Genomic DNA, 22,490 nt, shown 5'->3' on the forward strand with positions numbered 1-22,490 from the left:
TGTTAATGTACTTCTCTTCACATCCATGCAGCCATATTCCCTCCCACAGAACAAGATGTGATATGATTATTTCACAATTTCAGCATTTCTTTGTCTCCTTCACTTGGTCAGTAGGTCTCTTAATTTGTGATGGAATCCTCCGGAAGTTTCTGGGTACTCATTAGAATCGCCTTTAAAAAGTAGCTTATTAAAAATACAATTGCCCAGCCTCCTGTCCAGACACTGAATCAGAGATAACTGGCATGAGGCACCATCTTCTCTAGGATTAACCACTTCCCTCAGTGATTCTGATGAACCCTCTCAACCAAGGTCCAATGTTCTAGAACACACAGAATGTGAAAAAGTTTCCAAATGAGGGTCTGTTAAAGAGATATCAACCAGAGCTTGGTCACAGCTATTTAGACTCAGCAGCACAGCAAAAGCTGACCCTGTTCTATTTGGGAATCAGCTCAATTAAAGGTTGATGGAAGATTCGCTCCTACACCACAATCAATAGGTGCAATTCTGCAGCTGTCAATGTCACGTGGTAACTTGGCTCTGGGGCTGCCAACCCTCCATGATTTTCCTTCCCATTGTCTGTGGAGGGAGGTGGAAGCTGAAGATTTAGTGTGTAAATCTAGTGTGTAAATTTAGTGTGTCACTCCTTGGGCACCCTCGCCTCCTAAATTTGGGATCTGGTGGGCCTTTGTAAGCTATTTCATTCAGAACAACAGGAAGGTATTTCTTGACTTCTCTTAAAAAAAGCATGAATAACTTCTATAGCCAGACAACCCACGGAGGCTGTATGTTGTTTTGTTTTGTTTTGTTTTGTTTTGTTTTGTTTTGTTTTTTGAGGAGCAAGAGTAAGGATAGGTAGTGGGGTTGACGGAAGGAGAGAAGAGAGAAACAAACAAGGTGCACCTGGGAATTTTAAAAATCAGCAATGAGTGAGTTGTCAGGTGGGGATAAGAATGGAATCTGCCCTCGGGATGCCACCTACCAACAGGCCTGAACACAGAGAGAAAACTGTCCAGCTGAAGCAATGCCTGTCAATAAGATGATCACTAGGATGAAAAATCAGTGTGTGCAAATGCCCTACTTTTAAGCCCCTCTACTCAAGTAGGCAAACAGGGAAGATTCCAGACAGCCCAAGGAGACAGCTAAATGTGAAGGATGTAATGTGATCCCCATTCCTTCCCTCACCTGCTGCTACAGATCCTTAGCCTCATTCTCCCGCCTCGGGTGTTCAGAGCAAGAAAAGGAGAGAAAAGAAGGTGCTTCTTAAGAGACAGATAATCCTGCAGCCAGCAGGCTAAGGGGCTCTTTCACCCACATTCATCTTAATCCCAGGCATTAATTCTATAGGTAACCTTACTCCTGTTAGCTTACCCTTGGGGGGAAAAAATGTGAGGGTGGCGGTAAAAAAACATGAACATTGATGGTAGCTTTTAAACACAAATCTCTACAGTTACGTCATTTCAAAGTCATGGTAACAATGAAGTACACATATGTGCCACAAACAGGTAATATAGGTAAATGTTCATGCACACCTGTATTTGCATATACAATCTTTTACCCAGCTATATCCATCCATACATAATTATGAGGTAGGTTAAGTGATAATGGTGGTATGACAATGAAGTGCAGAATATCTCAGATTCAAACTGGAAAACACTTTACAGATTACTTTCCTCAACCCCTTCATTTTACAGAAGAGGAAATTGAGCCTAAAGAAGCAGGAAGAAATTTGCCCAAGGCTGCACACCACCCCCTAGCAATGGAGTCTGGGCTGGACCCCTGTCCTTTCTCTCTGTCTGGTGTTCTTTCCATGTACCACACTGACTCCACAAGGAAAAGGGATGGAAAACATGGACTCTAATGTCATACTGTCAGTATCAGGGTGAGTCATAAAGCATCCAGAGGAGCCTCTCTATATGGTGTGCAGAATTTCAAGTTGTCTGCTGTGTATAATGTGTCCATTTAGCCAGAGTCTCTAGTATTAATTACCTCTGTGAGATACAATATGGCATCATGCAGCTTTGGAATCTGTACCCTTCATTAACCGTTTCCCCATTAACCTTGACTGGAATCACATTCCCACTCTAACCGGTAAGATGTGTTCTATTTGTAAGCACTCCCATTTTCTCTTTGAAACCATTCTCATATTCTTATTTCATTGTAAATGGTCCTACTTGCAATAAAGTGCCATTGAACGTATTTACTATTTGCTGCTTAATTTTGTCCTCTTGGAAGGAGACCGATGTCAGTTCCAACAGTAGTTAATATACCTTTGAGCACACACTGTGACCTTTCTCCTGCTCATGCCTGACTTCATTCTCAGATCTCATTAAACAGCAGAAATTATCTTCAGAAAGAGCAAAACCAGAAATGTGCAGGTTTTGTGCTCAGCTATAGAGAAGAATTTGATTTAAATGGCCCCACAATGGCACGCATGTAGAAAATAAAAGAGGATGAAACTTCCAGCTAAAATGGACTATTCTCTCAACAAGCTAGACAGTATTACACACACTTACCTGGAAATAAAGAGGATTTGAATTATTTTGTGTACCTGAGTGCCCTAACACGTGTGTTGCAATATGGGAAGCCCCCTCTCAATATACAAGCTTGTTACTAGGTGTTCTGAGGTAGGAATGAGCCTCTGGGAATAATCAACCCACTAAAAAAATCCTGAGGGAGTCAGGCAGAGGAAAGGCAATTTTTTTTTTTTTTTGATGAGTAGAGGAAGAAGGTTATAGGTTAGAAAAGAATAAGGAATTGAGTCAGATCTCAAGAAAATCAGATCCAGGTAAGACATTGCAGAGTCCCTGAATCTGTGGTTCCCCAAACACCAGCAGTGGGAAAAGGTAACTCTAAGAGCAAACAATGAAAACCTAAGATGGAGGTGAGTTGGGAGAGGGAGTAGGCCAAAGAAAAGTTTACCTACAGCCAACCTTGCCCTTGGACATAGACTCCGTGCTAAGAGCAGAGGATAGGGCCAGAAATTTGTCCCCAGAGTAATTAAGTCTCAAGCTCTTCCAAGCCTCAGACTGACTGAATTCTCTCCACCATGAACCCTGCTACCCCTTTAGTGACTTCAACGTAGATGATTCTTCCAAGCCTCAGCCCTCTCAATTCCTTGACCTCTGGCTGCTAAGGATCATTTCCTCCTATCCACCCATGCTTATACCTAGACTACTGATTCTCAGCACTGGCCATACATCTGAATTATCTGAGATAGTTTTTTTAAATTACAATTCCCAGGTCCCACACCAGACCAATTACAGTCAGAATCTCTAGAGCTGAAGCCAGTCACCAGTATTTTTTTACAAGCTCCCCTGGAAATTCTGATTAAAGGCTGGGGCTGAGAACCAATGACCTGAATATTGTTATTAGCAACAACTGCATCAGTCACAAATTCTCTATTTTAAGCTCTCTATTCTCTGAGGATAGTCCCCAATTTCTCACTCACTCACTCTAGTACCCCAAACCCCAAATTCCTTGACTCCAGAGGGATTTCCCAACAACAGATTCTTCCACTTTTTGGATCTATCTGCCCTGCTCATGCCCTCATTTCTCTTTACTTAGCTTAGAGACCTCTTTTCATTATCTCTCCCTTGCACATACCCACAAATACCATGTTCCTTTCTCCTCTGCTAGGCTTGCCTGACCACACACACCCAAAACCAGGTTTGCATCAGTCAGGAATTCACCAAGAAAGCAGTCAGGAATTCACCAGGAACAAAGAGAAGGCAAATGAAGAGAATTTCATAGCGTGACTATTTTCAAAAGTATAGGCAAGTGAAGGGAAAACAATAAGTAATAAGGAAGCACCCAAGACCAACAGCAGGCAGAAACAGTTACCAGCTCTAGACTTGAAGAAATGAGGAGAAGGGGTGGTTTCTGGGACCTAAAAAGAGCTACGGCTACGAGAGGGTTGCTAGATAGGAGCTGGGACCTTCACAGAGGGAATTCGCCATGCCTGCCAGGGGCCAATAGGGAGCGAGTGGGAGTACCTCACTGCCTCCTGCCTTCCAATCTGTTTCCTGTGCCTGCCATCGGCCAAAATCCAGAGACCAAGGAATCCATGGAGTCATTCATAAATGGCAGCCTCCTAGATGAATATTTGCCTGCCTCTCAGAAAAACAAATACTAATAGTGGCAGTATCAATTAATACCATTAGACCAGGGGCTACCAGGCTTCTCCTTCTGGACACTATACCTCTCAGCCTTGGCCATTTACTTCTATGATGAAAATGTGTTTGCAGAAGTCCAACTAGTAGCATGGTGATTCATACTTCGTTAAATACCCGCAGAATCAGCCAGTTGTACCCCCCAATATTCATGCTTCTATTACTTTTTGAAATAGAGCCAACTATTTGTATCTGGGCACATGACATAGAAGAAAGACTGCATTTTCAGTCTTTCTTCCCTGAAGCTATACATGGCCATGTAACCAAACTCTAGACAAGACCATGTGAATGGAAGTGATGCATTCACTTCCAGGCTGTGGTCCTAAATGATCAACACCCCTTCCCTTTTTCCTCCATCCACTTACCTGGATCATGGATGTAGGGGAGCCATTCAGGATCATTCATATAAGGGCAACACCCTAAAGATGGAGGGAAAAAAATAGAAAGTGTTAGGTCTTTGGACAATCTTATGAAACAGAGCTCCACACCAGCTCTGACCCTCCTGCTTCCAGACTATTACATGAGAGAAAAATAAAGTCTGTCTTATTTAAGCCACTTTTGTTTAGAATCTCTATTTTATGTAGGTGAACATTTATCCTAACTAATCCAATAACCAAGATCAAATCAGAAGAGCAGCCACCTCAACCTAACTAGTCCTCCAGACAAAAAAACTCAGTCCTAAAATCAGTCATCTCAGTGGGTGAATATAGTCCCAAGGCAACTCCTGGAACCTACTACCTTCTAGCAATCAAAACCTAACCCTTACTTCTCATCTTAAGGGGGGGAGCCACTGAAAAAGTCAGGTGCAGACAAACATGCAACCCTAGCTCCCCCTCTGTTCTGTCTCTGAATACTCTACAGGCACCACTGGGGCTATCTACTTCCAGAGCCAGTAGTCACAGCCAGGCCACAATACCCCACACTCAGGGAGGGCCTTGGAATATGCTAAGCTCTGGTGAGGAGACTTCTAAAGGTGGCAGCTGAAACAAACTAGGGTCCCTGCTTCCAACTATGCACATCCGCTATGCAGGCTGCAAAATCACTTCCCCACACTTCATATACCCACCCAACCCCAACCCTGGTCCCAGGCCCTACTCCTCCCGCACATTCTCTCAGATACTGCCTCTAGATAAGATCTGTTTCAGAGAGGAGGTGACCAGGGAAATGCAATACATTTTAATGGAATTTTAGCAAGTTTCAAAGTAATTATAATATGCCTTATAAAAATAATATTTAAAAAACCTTTGTAGCCATCTTTGATAATTTCCTATACATACCATGTAGTTTTCACAGGCCTATTCATTTGTTCAATTGAAATTTCAACCAGATGCAATGCCCCAGAATGGGTGTAGGTATGTACCTAGACACTCAATCATTCTGTCAAAAAGGTAAAAGAAAGCTCCCAGGCTGAACATAAAGACTGGTGATCAGCCACCCTTCTATGCCCTGACTTACCCCTCCCTGAACCCTGTTCACACCCACCTTGGAAGATTAGAGGAAGTTAGAGCTGCGAGAAATTTTGCTGGGTTTCCTTGCAGCAATGGTATCCTTAATGAAAATGAGATTTCATGTGGAATCTTCATGTTTGAGACAAATAGGAGCAGAAATTCACTAGAATATACTTATTTCATGAGTTCACATATGCCATGTATATGTAGTATAAAGTATATTGCCGACCACTCTGAGACTGATTTGATGAATATAAAAATTTGGAATAATCACAATTGTATATAATCCTCAGTATCCAATTTATTATTTCATTTTGGTTTACTCGCACAGTATTTAGAAAATACGGATTCTGGTTAAGTAGTTGCAAGTGGCAATAGTTTTGTATTGCTTTGTTTTAGAACAACCTGCCCTTACAGCCTGGGTTTCTGTCCAACTAAATTCATCCAGAAGCTTGCAAGAAAAGTAGTAGGAAATATCTGTTTCAAAGTTGAATTGTTAGTAACACCTAATAAATTCTTGCATTTCTAATCATAAAGTCAAAAAGGAAACATTCATTCTGGCTCTAAAGTGATGATTTCAAGATGTGAGAGAGTCAGTTGTGGGTGCACAGACAAGTTTTATGCCATGAGGAGAACAAATGCAAATAAGCTTGATGTAGCACTTAACTGAGCAGGTGCAAATGTACTGTGTTCACAAACGCACTTGTGTAATTTTCTATCAGTGGAGACGTGGAGCAATCATGTCAACATTTAAGAGAGACAGACAGACAGACCAGTGCAGAATATCAATATCTCTCATCAAATATGTACATCCAGATGGCAGGATTTTATTCTGATGTTCATTCCAAGTAAGTTAACCTAGCAGCACATTTTAATATGCTGGTGTTTTTAGATATGTTAAAACGTGAAATAAAACAAGTCTGAATGTGTGTTATTTTTATTACAGCGTTTTAAAATAGTTAAAATATATTCTCCAAGGGAAAGTCAAATAAAAAGATTGCAAAACTACTAAAACTCGTCTGTGGAGTCCTCTAGGCTCCCATGGAACTGAGTCTGAGAATGATTTATGAGGTGTACATAAGACTTAGTCAAAGTGTGGTCAGGGTTGGTTTCTTCTAAGGCCTCTCTCCTTGACTTGCAGCAGGCCACCTTTTCCCTGTGTCCTCATATGGTCTTTCTTTGTGTGTCCATATCCTGATCTCTTCTACTTACAAGGATACCACTTATATTGGATTACAGCCCACCCATATAACCACATCTTACTTTAATTACCACTTTCAAGGCCCTATCTCTAAATACAGTCACATTCTGAGGTGCTGGGATTTAAGGCTTCAACATACGAATTTGGGGGATACAATTTACCCCATAACAGGCATAATGGTCAGTTGAGTTATCAAGTTCCCTTAAGGGGTTCAGAATATGAGAACCAAGATAGCAGCACCTGTCAGACACATGATCTTTCAGTACTCCTCCTCCACCCCACCCCAGCATGATCTTGGACACTCCAAAGGAAAGGCTGAAACTACATTTAAACACCTCTTCACTTTAAATTTTTTTTTTCAACGTTTATTTATTTTTGGGACAGAGAGAGACAGAGCATGAACGGGGGAGGGGCAGAGAGAGAGGGAGACACAGAATCGGAAACTGGCTCCAGGCTCCGAGCCATCAGCCCAGAGCCTGACGTGGGGCTCGAACTCCCGGACCGCGAGATCGTGACCTGGCTGAAGTCGGACACTTAACCGACTGCGCCACCCAGGCGCCCCAAAACACCTCTTCACTTTAAATACACTGTATTTTTGTGTAGATTAGAGATGCGGAGTCACCAAAAAGACACGTAGATTTGAAAAGAGGAGGATACATTTTGGTACTTTTGGTTTTCTAAATTAGCACTCTAGGTTTAAATATGAAAACAAAACACACACAAAAAAAACGTAGTTGAAGATTAAGGAGGGTGGATTTGGGAAGTTCTAAACCACCTGAATACTCACAGATTGGATAGTTTGATAATCCACATAAACTTAGATTTAGAATCTATGAAAAGTTAGGCTTCTGAAATCAGCTCTGATGAACAAAACTTAATTTCATTATTAAACAGAGCTTTTATTAGTGAATAAAAAGGACAAAGGATCCCCTTATAAAAACAGAGGGCAATAACATATGTATAGGTAGAAAGGAATATGAATGGCTAATTTATACATAAATGGTGTTCAATATCATTCATCAATCAAATGCAAACAAGATTAAAATAAGATACTGTTTTCTATTCGTCACTGACAAAAAGATTAAAATATTTAATAATATGCAGTGCTACAAAAGGTATAAGATAGAACACACAGTTGATAAAAGTAAATTGAGAAGGGAAATTTTGCAGCATTTTTCGTCTAGAATCAGCAGAAAAGCTTCTAACATTTTCTGCACTAGAGAAAGAAAAGATTTGTGCCCAAATGTTGAGATGCATCAGGTCAAGGCTCTAGAATAATAGATGTTCAAAACCCATCTCTTCTCACAAATTAGGGCTTGCTGATTGACCATAAAAAAGAATCTTTAAGATGGAAGTATATTTATTTATAACATACTTCCTCTAATCTTTTAGATGTTCTTAATCCCAAGTCAGTCAATAAGAAGAATCTTAGCTCTCCTCATCTACAACCAAGTATGGCATTTCTTCCTTTCAACCAAGTCTGGCATTTTTTCCTTTCAAATTCTACCAGAACAAACTTACCCCCCACCCCTGACTCACAGCAGCCCATTTTATACCACACTCAGTCTCTGCCAGTACAGCTACAGCTCATTCCCCTGCTCTACCTTAGGTTGTATTTCCCTAATCCACCATTTGCATCATGTTACTTCTTGCTTAAGAACCTTCAATGACAGGAGCTCCTGGGTGGCTCAGTTGGTTAAGTGTCCGACATCAGCTAAGATCATGATCTCATGGTCCGTGAGTTCGAGCCCTGCATCGGGCTCTGTGCTGACAGATCAGAGCCTGGAGCCTGCTTCAGATTCTGTGTCCCCCACTCTCTCTCTGAGCCTCCCCCATTCATGCTCTGTCTCTCTCTGTCTCAAAAACAAATAAACATTAAATAAAATTTTAAAAAAAGAACCTTCAATGACTACTCATTACCTATTTCATCTCTTCCAGACCTCTCAAGGGGCTTAGTAATATGGGCCCTCCAAACATTATTTCCTATTCTTTCTTTCAACACCTCTTCCAATCTAATTAGTCACATCTCACTTTTACCTAAAATCTATGCTCATCTCCACCTCTATGCCTTTGACGTTACAGTTTCTCCCACCTGTAACTCCCTCCCTCCTGCCTTCCCAAATGCTACTTGCCTTCCAATAATAATTCTAAAAAGGAATTGATTTCTACTGAGTATTATTTAGTGTTTTTTTCATGGTCCACGATTTCCCATGGCAAACATCACAAACCCTTCCATTCAATCAAATATTCACTGAATTGGTTTCTCACTTGGAATCCTGTGACATGCCAAAAATTCTGATAGATACTTGTGATAGAGACAGAAGTGGACTCGATGTGAACCCTGATAGATGGAGAAGTAGAAGAAAGGCACCAGAGGCAGAAGGAACAACGTGAGCAAAGGCATAGGACCATAGGTGTGGCCTATGCAGAAAATAACATCTGATGAAGATTCAGGATGGAAATGGGTCACATGGGAGATAAATATTCTCACATGCAGTCAGTGTATATTCCTCAAGTCACTATAACAGACATGCTGACACATGTCATTAGAGGGACATATGCTCGAATTAAGTTGTGAACTCCCAGAATTAGACTCTCATAGGTTTCCTCCCGTACCATCTTTCTCTGGTTTCAGTTGGGGAAGGTACTCAGATTTCCTTCAAAAATTAATATGACTCTAAGATTTCATTAACAATAACAACAAAACACTCAGGAACTATTCATATGAGGGTTAAGGTTCAAGCAAAGCAGAACCAATCATGGGCTAGGGCTTAGAGAAGGGAGGGCAGAGCAAAAAGGCTGGTAGAGTCAGGAGTGACTAGTGCTCCAAATGAGGTATGTCCTCACTTGGGAAAGTGGCGAGCCAAGTATGGGACAGGAGGTTTTATACCACGGTGGCACCTTCATCCAGGGGGTTTCAAAACTTCATGCAGGTACTATTGACTGGAAAACTTGTCAATTCCTATACCCCTGCCCTGAATCAGGCCCTCAAAAGGCTGCTCCAACCTGCTATGGGACTTATGTCCAGGACTTACATGATGTAGTAAGGCATAAGATGGTTAAGTGTCACTAGGTCCTATCCACCCCAGTCATCTGAACGATTGGGTGTGATTTACATTTGTATGTACATCTGCTCCCTCCAGTGCTAAAACTTGAAAATTTCAACCTGTTTTCCCAAATGGCCCAAATATGACAGTTTATAAAGCAATCACCATGCTTTTTTTAAATTGTTTTGCCTTTAAATTTAGGTCTCATGACTTCAAAAATATCAGTTCCATCTTCCTCCCTTTTAGCAGTCCTGATCATTTCTTTCCTACCTTAACTGTTAAAAATCACATTTTCAGGGTCACCAAAAGGGTCAGTAATATGCTTCAACCACATAATTCACAGAAACGTCTGCCAAGCAGCTCAACTTTTCTACAACCCAAACAAACTCAAATTTACATTTTAGGAGAGCATTAAACTAGTAAAGAAAACATTCTCTCTACACCAATATTTTCAGCTGTTTTCTAAGGCCATGCATTCATGGTGATATGTGAATCTAGAACATTCCTTCTCCCTTGGTTGGAAAGCTTCTCCGCAGTAGCAAACACCATTAAAAATGTTTCTCAGTGGAATCAATAGAAGCATCTTGTCCACTATGTCACAAATTTCTGATATTGGAAATATTCAAACCTCGGTAACAACAAAAATTTTCCCAACTTCATACTTCCCTTTTCCTATTCTTATTCCTGGTAGCAAAAGGCAAAACAAAAACAAAAACAAAATCCCACTAGAATATTTGACTATATTTGTTTTCGACCTGAGAGCATTCTGCCAGGGACTTGTGTGTCCCCACTGTCACTATCTTTCTCCTGACCGCAGTCTGGCTTTGGAAAGTCTAGAGTGTAAAGATTAGTAGTGACAAAAAAGAAGACAGAGAAATTGCAGCATATCTGCTCAGTGTGGTCTAAGCCCTCAGCAGCTGTTGTTTGACTGGCTTTGGGTGATGGAGTGAGGGATATGGAACACAATCCCTACCCCGTTGCAGCTTTTAGTGAAACTCTTTGGATAAGCAGCGACCTCCCAAAGAAACAAGTTAAACAGCAGATTGGAGACAAGCTGGAGCAGGAATGTAGCACTGCCATATTAGAGCATATTTAGGCCCCAGGGAGGAAAAAAGTTGAGAGAACATAAATTCAGAAATCCATGAGCCCTGGGACTTAGTCTCACAGTCCTCTCTCTTCACTGTCTTTGAATCACTAGCAGCTGCAACCTGCAAGACTTATTTTAAAGCTATACCTAATCCAGCACCCTTGAGATCTGGGGCTCAGAGTTTACTCTTGGAGGAATCGGAGACCTTTAGAAGGCTAAAGTAAAATAGATGATGGCTGCCCTACAGCTCTGTGGGGAAGCTGAGCACCCTGCTCTGAACTTTATTACAGCATTCATCACACCGGTATAATTAATGTTTATATCTCTCTCCCACTGGACTATGAGCTCCCCAAGGGCAGGAATTATTTCTCATTCATCTCTCTATCCACAGTGCCTAGCTCTGTTCCTGGCACAAAGCAGACTCCCTAAAAACGTTTGCTGGTGGATGCATGGGTAGATGGGTGGATGGATAGGTAGATGGATAGATGGATGGACAGATGGGTGGACAGATGGATGGTTGGCTGAAGGAACTGATTCTGGACTTAAAAAATAAAAACTTGAAACAAACAAACAAGAACAAGGACCAAAAACAAACAAACAAAAGCCTTCTATCTCCCAATCTTTTCTTGTAAGGGAAAATCTTTGCACCATATAAAACTAAAATCTGTATTAAAGGACATTTTCTTGGATAGTTTTTTCTAACACTATTCAAATAATCTCACTCCAAATCTTTCTGCTTTCTCTTTGGAAGAAAATTACTCTGATTAATTGTCCAACACGTTCCAAATATTTCCAAACAAGATTTGAGTTATTCCTGGAAAGGCAGAAACCATTTTCCCCTCCAGTGTCATGATGGCCAACAAACATGACTCCATTTTAGGAAGAAGGGGGCAGCAAAGGGAATGGGGTGGGAGAGGGGCAATATTGAAGGTTTCACTGGTTAGTCTCTGTGCCAGTTACTATTATATCACCCCTGGCTCCATTATATCACCCCTGGCCCCATAACTCAAGAGAGTTCCCACCTGCAGGGAGAGCTCCCCAGGCTTTACCAACTCTGATTCCCCTCCCACTAGTGACTACTATCTTCCACTCTTTATTCTTTGAGAATAAAGAAAGTATAGGAAAAATCTAACCATCTTTTAAAAATCATATAAAAAAATATGAGAATGCTGAGTTAAGCCAAAGATAATGATTGAACCTAAAGTAGATTCAGAGTTATTGCTGGTTACAACTACTTGTTTCATCCCTTGTGGACACTTTTTCCCTATATCCCCTTTTCTTTCTTAAGTCTTTACCTTTTCCCTTCAGCCCATCTACTTTGTTCCTTCCCCTATGACCTAGATTTTAACCCTGCCAGTGGAACCTATGGTCCCTGTAGACCTTATTTAACCCCACTAATGGCCTGGAAAACTAAAAAGAGTTCTGACCTCTGGTCTAGACATATAAATATTCATTGCTATTTATTTCCACAGTCACTTCTCTAAAGGGTTTCTCACATTTCACTCTGGTCAGATGTATTCCATGAATCCCAAGAAACCCAAGAGATGCAAGCCCAGATGGGCCAAAATATCAACCACAGCTCCCCAAACCCTCCCCAAGCTTACCTTCATCACCTCTCAACCCTTGCACAGGGACCCTCAGGTACCATAATTTAGAGGGAAAATGTGGTTCCTATTAGAAAGAACTGTTGTCTCATGTTTTGGAAAGTTGCTTTTCCTTCCTCTCTTCTCCAAACTTCAAATTAAATCTGCACTTTTGTAAAGGAAACTAAGCGAAGAGGAGAAGCAAGCGATGGCTTTATTATCCTGCGTGTGAGCTCACACTTCATCTGCACCACCTCACAGCGAATGGGAAGGGGACAATGGAGACATGAGGCCTAATTGCGTTTTATTGGAAACACATCTGTGCAAATTCCAAGCTGGAAACAGGTCTCCCATCTCCCCCACCAGGAAAATGGGAAAGGAACTCCCAGTGGCCTCGTTTAAACTTTATGTGTATCTTAGAAAATTGTGGATCTTCTGGTAAGTAAAGTGTAGGAAACAGAATCTTAAGAGACAGCCTAGACTAACAGGAGACTGTTATTTTTATGATTTCTAAGTGTTATCTGTCTCAGATGAATAAGGTGGCCACTACTGCATCAAGGGTGACAGCTTCTCCCAACAGCTCCCACCTCAGGCCATTTTGTGTTTCTTATTTGGAGTCTGATTTATAATCAACCAATAATACAGGCAGGTAGAGGGAAATTTTTGAGGTGAAAGGGAAAGCAGAATATCTTGACCTTTTCAGCAACAAACTAAATTTACATGTTATCCAGGCAGGAAACCTCTCCCAACCACTCCATGAAATCAGACTCCTACTGCACCGAGGCCAGCTCAACACTATTTAGCATTTAATTGTCCTAAGTACTTGGAATGTGAGTGCCTTATCTCCCCAACTCACTTAGGACAGAGACCATGTTTACATTTCCAGCAGAGAGCTTGTGGGACCCAGCACAAGGTCAATGCATGTCTGTTGATTGATGGCAAAGTGTGTCTCTTTTGACTTCTTTTAGTAAAACAAGATAGGCCAGAAATGATCAAAGCAATATATCGTATACTTATGATAAAATTCCAGTGCCCATGTTAAAAAAGAAATTTGAAGAGAAAGCTGATATTGGAATACCACAAGAGAAATTGACCATAAGGAAACTAGGTTTTTAATAGATCACATAGCCCCTTTGGCCTCTTACATTTTTGTGTTTACTTTAGACATTTGAGAATTTAATATTGTTCAGAGTTGTCACATTATTTCAGTTATGTGTCACTGGATTATAACTTGATCTCCAACTTCAGAGCCATACCTTGGAGTAAATGCATTTGGGATGGTTTGGGAACAGGATCAAGAATGCTGTAATTATATGCAAACAAATCTGAAAAGTAAAGAAAGGAGCTTCAAGTCACAGGCCTTCAGCCTTCTGATTCAGCTTCACATGTTAATGAGAAGTTCAAAACATGGTGGGGGACTTAGACCCCAAGAGACCATAGGTGGCAGCAGAGTATGGGCATAACAGGAAAGCCCAGAGGTGGATAAAGCCACTCACTTGTAGGGCCACCACGTTTACCTCCCCATGTCACACACAGCAACCACTAAGTGGAGAGTTACGTGCAAAATACAGGGATAGACCCAAGAAAGAGCAAGGTAGGAAGCACAGTCTAAGTTTTACAATACAAGGACTAACACATTGGGGGAGACTGAGAAGAAATCAGTGTGCTGGTGGTCACGGCTTGCCAATGGTATGAAACCGGATGAGCAGAAAGATATTGTATCAGTTTGCTAGGGCCGCTATAACAAAGCACCACCAACCGAGTGCCTTAAATGGCAGAAATGCACTGCCTCACCTCCTGAGGTACTGAGCTCAGGATTACAACATATCTTTTTTGAAGGGAAGGCGGTGTGTATGGAGGGGCAGAATTCAACCCATAACCAACAGGAATTAAAAAGCAAGGATCAGTGATCAGGAGGACACTGGTCTGGAGACACTGAACAAAAAAGTCAGAAGCAGTAGAAACTAAAACCGTGATCTGGAACTATGTAAGCATTCCTTAAGTGTTCTTCCTGTCTTCAGTCTCTCCCTCCTTCCATCCACCTTCAATAATGCTGCCAGATTTCTTACTACAGATAGAGATGGTCACAGCCATCCTACACTCAGGACCACCCATGGCCACCCACTGTTGCTATTAAAGCATAGAATGTGAGGTCATTTGATGGGCCAACTGTCCTCATTTTGCGCATTAGGAAGCTCAGCCCAAAGAGAACAAAAGACTCAGCCAGTCTCTCATTTGCCAAACCAGATGTCACTCAGATCTCAACCCCTTCCCCTGGCCTGCCCTGCTCCTTGAGTCCTAATTAAAAGAAAACTCTAACCCAGATTGGAGATTGGTCAGACTCATTCAGCAAAACTAGGTGCTCACAGTGCAGAGTAAGTACCCCCTCCAACCCCACCCCCCCACCCCCCTGCCCGCCAGAGTCCAGAAGCACTCTCTAGAATGTGCCTGGAGAGCAGGAAACAAGTAAAGCTACAACAACCAGAAACTATCTTCATGGCCTCAGGAAAAACTGTACCTTGGCAGTCACATTTCCCTCTGGGCAACTGCCTCCCTGATGGCTTCCCATGCTGGGCATGTGCAAGTGGTCCAGGGTGGGCAGGAGGGAGAAATAACACTGATGGAGTCAGTCCCATCAACAGTATATCCCTGTGAGCCCCTGGATGCAAATCCTCACCAAGAGAGTCACTGTCCTTGGCACGGGGCCAAACAGTGCACACCCTGCCACAAAAACTGAGTCTATGGCTGTCTCTGTGTGTGTTTCTGCCATGGTCTCCCCAGAGCACTTATCTCAGTGTCCTGCACAGGGCAGGGAGGTGAGGGAAAGGTTTCAATAAAATGCTGGTTGATTTTCTTCTTTGTGCACCACCCCCCCACCTCCTCTCTCACACTTACTTTCCTCCCCTGCCTTTGCCTCAAGCCTGCCGTATTTCTTGAACCAAAAATCAAGACACGTGGTCTGGCAAGCACTATTTCTGATGAGTTAATTCATTTACCAAAAATCTCATTCAGGTAGAGGTTTTAATCACACTTAATCACACAATTAATGGCTTGGCCTCACTGAACAGAAGACAGAAAACCAATGAGAACCCGAGCAATAACTCAGATTTCAAGGATGGATGCCATTTGCTTGTGTGTACAAGGTAGCCTCCTAAACCCAATATACAGCACCTTTAAACTGTAGACAATGCACTGGCAGGCCAGGAAGCTGCCAGTAGCCACCCTGTTGTAGGGTCAAATCCAGCCAAGGATCACTGAACACGTTTGTCTTCAATCACCTGCACCATGAAGGCGAAGGCAAAGGCATCCTGGAAGGCAAAGACAACTCTTTTGCTGGCTGCACTCTGATGCAGTCCCCATTTAGAGGCCGATAATTAGGCCAGCTAAATCTTTTAATCTCGAAATTGGAAAACATGACTTCACGTGGTTCTGTAAATGTTAATGACCAATAAAACCAGCTGTAGCACCACATTTGGTTCAGTTTATTAATGTGCTATTTTAGATGAACTGAAGTAAAGAGAGATTCCATTATCCAACTTGAGAAGTCCTCCCCTGTGTGCACCCATTTACACAGCATTTTTACTTGATCAGAAACCCAGATTCTCAATTTGTCCTTTTCCTTTTAGGACTTAGTTCCATTATTGTTGTGGTTTAGTTTTGGTGTGGTTTGGCCGGCTGGTTTGGAGGGGTGTGTGTGTGTGTGTGTGTGTGTGTGTGTGTGTGTGTGTAGCATCATTTTGGCTAAGAAGCGATTAAGCAAAGATCAGCAGTCCTGAGGGGCCAAGATACCTGTAACTCATCTCAACTCTCACAATTTTGCTTCTCAGAATTCAGACATTTGCTTCTACTTCCTGTTCAAAGGTCTACATTTTTCAGTCATGAAGATCAATCATGTACTGGTGTACTTGACCCACAGTAAACATGAGTAACTGTCCCACTGACAGACATCCAGGGACCGTCCGTTTAAAAAACCGCAACGATGATTGCCTCAGCAAATGCTTATGAAGTAATCACTCTGTCAGGCATGGGATAGATAGCAATTCAATTAAGTAAGAATAATTCATTCACCCTTTCATCCAGCAAATATCTAAGGGCCTACTATGTGCCGTGCACTGCTCCAAATGCTGAAGATACAGAGCAGAACAAGCCAGACCACCCTCTGTCCCCACAAGCTTATTCTGCATCAGTGAGACAGACCACGGATGACACATAAATACATGATGGAATGTTAGGTAGTAGTAGGTGTGATGGAAAACATAATAAATCCAGGCCAGGGGGTAAATAATGATGGGATTGCTACTACAGAAAGGGAAGTTGAGAACTGGGCTGGATAAAATTACAGAGTAAGCCAGGTTCTTGCAGAGGGAAAAAGTGTGAGAGGCAAGGAGGTGAAGGAAGGCAGCTGCAAATAAGTCGGGGCCATATTGATCAAGCCCTCATAGGCCACTGAAGAGTTTGGGAGAGGAGAGTTTTAGGATCTGATTTATACTATAAAAGGATCACATGGCTGCTGGATGCAAAAATACTATAGGGATCCAGAAGAGGGTAGGAAAGGGACAGGAGTAGAAGCAAGAAGACCAGTTAGGAAGCTACTACAATACTCTCCAAGCAAGAGACGTGAAGGTGGCTTAGCTGAGGTTGGAAGTGATAGAGGGGGTCATAAATGGCTGCATTCAGGATGCCTTCTGTGGCAGCACCAGTGGGATTTGCCGATGAATTTGAAATGGGGATAAAAAATAAGAGACAAGGATGACTTAAGGTTTAGCAATGATATAGGCAGGGTTTTTGAGTTTACGAGACACTTTCACATATATTATCTCACTTAGGATTCACTTTGAGACCTTGCTTCTCGAAGTGTGACAAGCAGACAAGTATCATCGACATTACCTGGGAGCCCATTAGACACACAGGATCTCAGGCCCACTCCAGATCCTAGGAAACCCATATGCACGTTACAATTTGAGAAACAATGATCTGAGTCTCAGAAATGAGGAGGAGGAAGAAGGTAGGTGATGATAGTAAAACTGTATTCTACACGTTAAAAAATTTGCCAAGGTTGCATAGTCAGAATTCAGGATCCTGACCACAAATCCTGTGCTCTTTACACACTTCATATTTTTGAGATATAATTCCTTCCCTCAGGAAGCTTACAGACTATTGGGGAACCATAACCCATACCATGTAACAATCATCATCTGAAACATCACAGTTTCGTTGGAGGTCACAAACTAGACACCATAGGATGGCCTTCAGCAAGAAGGCCAAATTCATCTTGGTCACAAATATGAGTAGAATTTAGATAAGGAGAAGAGCAGAGAGAAGGATGTGTTGTTGGTGGTGGTGGCGGTAGTGTGTGTGTGTGTGTGTGTGTGTGTGTGTGTGCGCACACACACGTGCGCACATGTGTGTCAGTGTGAGGGGGAAGTCACTATGAAGAGGAGAGCCACATGAACAAAGCCCAGAGCCACCCCTGACACTGATAAATCACCCTCCCCGTCACGTTCTGCCTACCAGACATATTGATCCTGAACTAATCAAGTAGAAAGAGTCATTGGGGAAAAAATAACAGGCTTAAAAAAATAAATCCCCCTTACACAATTACTGCTCCAGGAAGAGCGAGCTGCACCCAGTTGATGGCGAATTTGCCAAAGGGCACACACAGGACTGGGGGCGGTGGGGGGGGGGGCGGGAAGGGAGAAGGATGTGGGAAGGCAAGCCCCACCAGAGAGAACCTGGCACCTGCTGCTGTTTGGTTTTAACCTGTATCTACCGCACCGGCTCCGGTATAACATCTGGGCTCAGTGCAGGCCTGATTTAATAATGTGCTGGGAGCTGGCATTTGCTGCAATCCCCCAGCAGCAGTAAATAGTAGCAGGGAACATGCGTACCAGACCTAATTTGCCCCCTTTTTCTACTTAGAAAGGCACATTAATATTTAATAGAAGAAAAATAATTCATGCAGATTTGAAAGCAAAATCCAGGAAAAGGCACATTAAAAAAGCTGGGGGGAAATGGGTCTGTTTCAGGAATGCTTGATTTTTCCCCTAAACGAACTAAAAGCTCATGATTTATACACATGGAGGCAACCTAGGCAAATTTCACCCACCTGCCTCCTCCTGTATTTTGGTTCCATGGCTATAAACATCACCTAACTTTTCACCCAGGCCTGCTACTTCCGCCTTCTAGCTTCGGTGCTGGAAATTCAGCAGCGAAAGCAGGGTCTGATGCTCAGTGTTGGGCTTGGAGAATGTCTCAGTCTTCCTATGTCATAAATGCCCCTTACGACTGTGGGGCTTAGGCTTGGGGTCCCCATTTTTTTAACCAAAGAACAGGTGTAGGAAAACAAAATGCTTAGCATCCTTTAAGAAAGGACTGTGTGTGGTGATACTCGTCTGGGTAGGAAAAAACATGAGCCATCCAAGACAGGCCCTGGCAAAGAGAGCAAGATGTGTCTCAGGCCCTTCTTATCCTCCTTTCATTAGCATTCTTCATGGAGATTCCAAGTACTCAGTGTCCTCCTGCTGTACCTTCAACCTGGACATGACTGTGTTGCACCCCATAGAGGGAAGATCTATGCCTAGGACTCCCCCATCCCCCCTCCTCCCTTTAAAACTTACCAATTTTATGTCCTCTCACTGCAGGAACCTATTCTCGACATCCCAAACCACTAACTAATCTATCCTGTGGGTTCACCAACTCATTGGTGTCGCAGCCAAGATAGCACATTTGTATTTTACCAAGGGTCCTTCAGAAATCAAGCCTTCCCCTCAAAGACTAGCTTTAAGAGTGGACTTACAGGCTCAGATGCACGTGCCCCTTAAATTATAACACACGGAGGGGCCTGGTCTTGTTTCCTTAAAGCATATTCTATAACACGCTGCAGTGAGCCTCCACCAAGGACCCCCATGTCATCTCCTCTCATATCACATTAGACGGCAGGGTAGACACTGGCTTCCCTGTCACACCAGTGTCACTTCTCTCTGCATCCTAAAAACTACCTTCAAAAAGTGCCTTACACTTCTACAGCTCAGGATTTAATTCCCCTCAGCTAATGACACATGCCAACTCGCTTTGACAACAAGAGCACAAGGGTGTTTTAGAAGCAGACAGGTGGGCCAAGCCTGCACCTTTAAGGTGGAGAACAAAATCCCTGGGCAGAGGGCAACAGCTCAGACCCACGGGTACAGACGGTACAGTGTTTAGGCCTTCCCTGAGCTGCTAGGGGTAATTCCCAGGCCACACCAGCAGGTTTTCATTTAGCCCAATTTTGCCTCATTTCCTCTAAAATCACTACTGCAATGATTTAATGTCCAGGGCTGAGAACAACACATCTTCTCCTTTCTCCCTCTCTTACCATGAGCTGCTCTCCCTTGAGGTTGTAACAGAAACTTCAGCATGGCGGGCCAAAATCATTTAATAAATGTAAAGCAACATGGCCTTCCTTACAGGGCAAATGTGTGACCACAGTTTTTCCATGTAAATAATGTAATTTTTGTGAGGAAGGGACCTAGGGCTTTTTTTCCCTATGAATAGGCCCATTATAAGCTGCACCTGACCAAGAATCACTTTAGAATTGTTCTTTCCTGAGCTCTCTACTTAGCAAATATTTCCTGATGCTAAATCACCATAAGCCACATTTTATGTCACTGCGAATTTGCTCAAAATAAGTCCTATCCACTTCCTTGGATTCTACTTAGAAAGGTCCCTCTGCAAAGATTTCGCTATCAAAGAGCCTTTTATTGTTGTTGTTTTAAATCTAGGAAGATGTTGAGCAAAAGGACTTGGGAAAGTGGAGGAGGGGAGGATTTAGAAAAAAAGGGAAAAATCGGAACCCCGAGGAGTTTTTGCCACGAAAGCAAAGCTTATTTAGAAGTTGCTTATTTTCTTAAAACCAACAGGAAAGAAAGAATTGCGCTTACAGAGTGGGCTGTTCTCCAGCTACAGGCCCAGTGGAACAATTTGCAGGGAGACTAGGTCAGCTCAGCCTGTCTCTGCCTCCAAGAAAAATACTCAGGAGAAAGCTACAACTTCTCCAGGGGGCAATATTCAGGTAACCACGGATGGAAACGGAGTATTAATTATCTCTTCCTGTGTTTTATATTTTCAGATTTCACAGACATTGGAAAGCCAGACATTGATAAAAATGACAGGAAATATTCTTAGTCAATTAAATCGCCACAATGTCAGGCCTAACATCTGTTCTATGAACCCTGCAGAAATGTGTGGCATTAATATTTAATAAAAAATAGCCCTGGTTTGGACTCAACAGTCATTTCACACTGTTCTCCCAGGACATTCACTTCAGATCTTATAACCTTACAGAATTTAAATACATATGGTCTCTCACCTGAGCCGCCCTCCTCCTTAGCATTCAAAGTTAACACTCAGAAGAAGCTTTGCTTTTACTCGTACTGGACCACACGCCTTCTGATCCTACTGCATTTCCCACCGGTATCTGCTCAGCTATCATAGGACTGGTCTTGAACCACACTCCCCTAAATGGAGAGACCTTATGTGAGGTGACAGTAAGCTCTGTATCCCAGAGCTCAGCTCCTTGTCCCTGTGGCCCCCAGTATCCACTTGTCTCCCTCTGGGAAAGGTAGGGTGTCTCTTCAATAGAAGCCATTTTCTTCTATATCCAAGCCAATGGGACGTGGCTCCCAAATGGCTTCAATGTACCTGGGCACCTGTCAGCAATGTACCTTTGTTGCTGTTGAGAGTCTCCATTGTCATTTCCCTTCAGTATCTGCAGTACCTCAAGTGGGGGCCCTAAGAAAAATCCATGGGAAAGACTTATACCCCTCTCCTTCAACAGCATCATCACTGTTTCCTTTCCTTCTTTCTTAAGTGAAATTTATATTGCTGAGTGACCATCGGGTCAGCTCCACGCTACTCATGGCAGCGCCAGATTTTTAGATAAAAAAACCCACTTTCCAGAGTGAGTACAAGTATCTTTCCTTTTTCCCAACAGGCCTCTGGTGAAGTCACTTCTCCAGAAACTATTATTTCCCTCCTTTTCTAGTCAACCACATTGCTCAGAACCTAAGCCATAGCTCCAACTCAAGTTTAGAAGAGTGGGATGGGAATTGCCAAGGCCATTCTCTTGGAACAAAAACAAAGCTTTTATACAAAGCCAACCTGGGCAGAGAAAAGGAGGGACAAGGTCCCACCTGGTTGGAGGTTGGAACAACTGAGGGAATGGAAATGATACTACTGGGTTTATATCTTTTATTTTTCAATTTTTTTAATGTTTATTCATTTTTGAGAGAGAGAGAGAGAGAGAGAGCATGGGCAGGAGAGAGGGAGACACAGCATCCAAAGCAGGCTCCAGGCTCCGACATATCAGCACAGAGCCTGATGCGGGGCTTGAACCCATGAACTGCGAGATCATGACCTCAGCCGAAGTCGGCACTTAACCAACTGAGCCACCCAGGTGCCCCTGGGTTTGTATCTTGTAGGAGGAGTTGGGGTTGTGACCTAAGTCACAATTTGTGCTCCTGGGTTCTGACAAGTTGAGCCAATCTACCCAAGAATCATGGGAGTAAGGAGTGTCAAAGCATTGGTTTTATTAATATACAAACAAATGCTCAATCATACCCAAAGACTGGGCTCTATGATAAAGCTGGGCACAAGGGCACAGCTTACACTTGGGAGTAAAGTAGAAGCTTCTTTCTCCAACTCTAACCTTCTCCAACTTCCTTCTCTTATCTAATCCTTGAGACTTGTCAATAAGAAGATGGAGTCTAGAGAACCCATCCTAACACATGGCCCAGTACTAGGTAGAGATGCCAGGGCAAGGAGAGAGTAGAGGACTTGTTTACTCTTTGACCCCCTGGGAGACTGGAAGTGCATAAGCCCATCTGCTCTGGATGTAGGCAGAGGCACCATTCCATACTAATAACTGACTTCAATGTTGTCCCATGGATGTCAGCCTCCCAGCAACCCAGTTAACTAC

General features: G+C 42.8%; 1 long non-coding RNA gene across 1 annotated transcript in view; it reads right to left on the reverse strand.

The window, feature by feature from the left end:
• Nucleotides 1-22,490, reverse strand: part of LOC125162732 (uncharacterized) — a 524,310-nt gene that overhangs the window by 267,884 nt on the left and 233,936 nt on the right. The window contains exon 3 of the long non-coding RNA XR_007151148.1: nucleotides 4,535-4,588. This is a non-coding gene — a long non-coding RNA (uncharacterized LOC125162732). The remainder of the gene's footprint in view (nucleotides 1-4,534; nucleotides 4,589-22,490) is intronic.

The sequence above is a fragment of the Prionailurus viverrinus genome, chromosome A3 (genome assembly GCF_022837055.1).
Source record: "Prionailurus viverrinus isolate Anna chromosome A3, UM_Priviv_1.0, whole genome shotgun sequence".
NCBI lineage: Eukaryota > Metazoa > Chordata > Mammalia > Carnivora > Felidae > Prionailurus > Prionailurus viverrinus.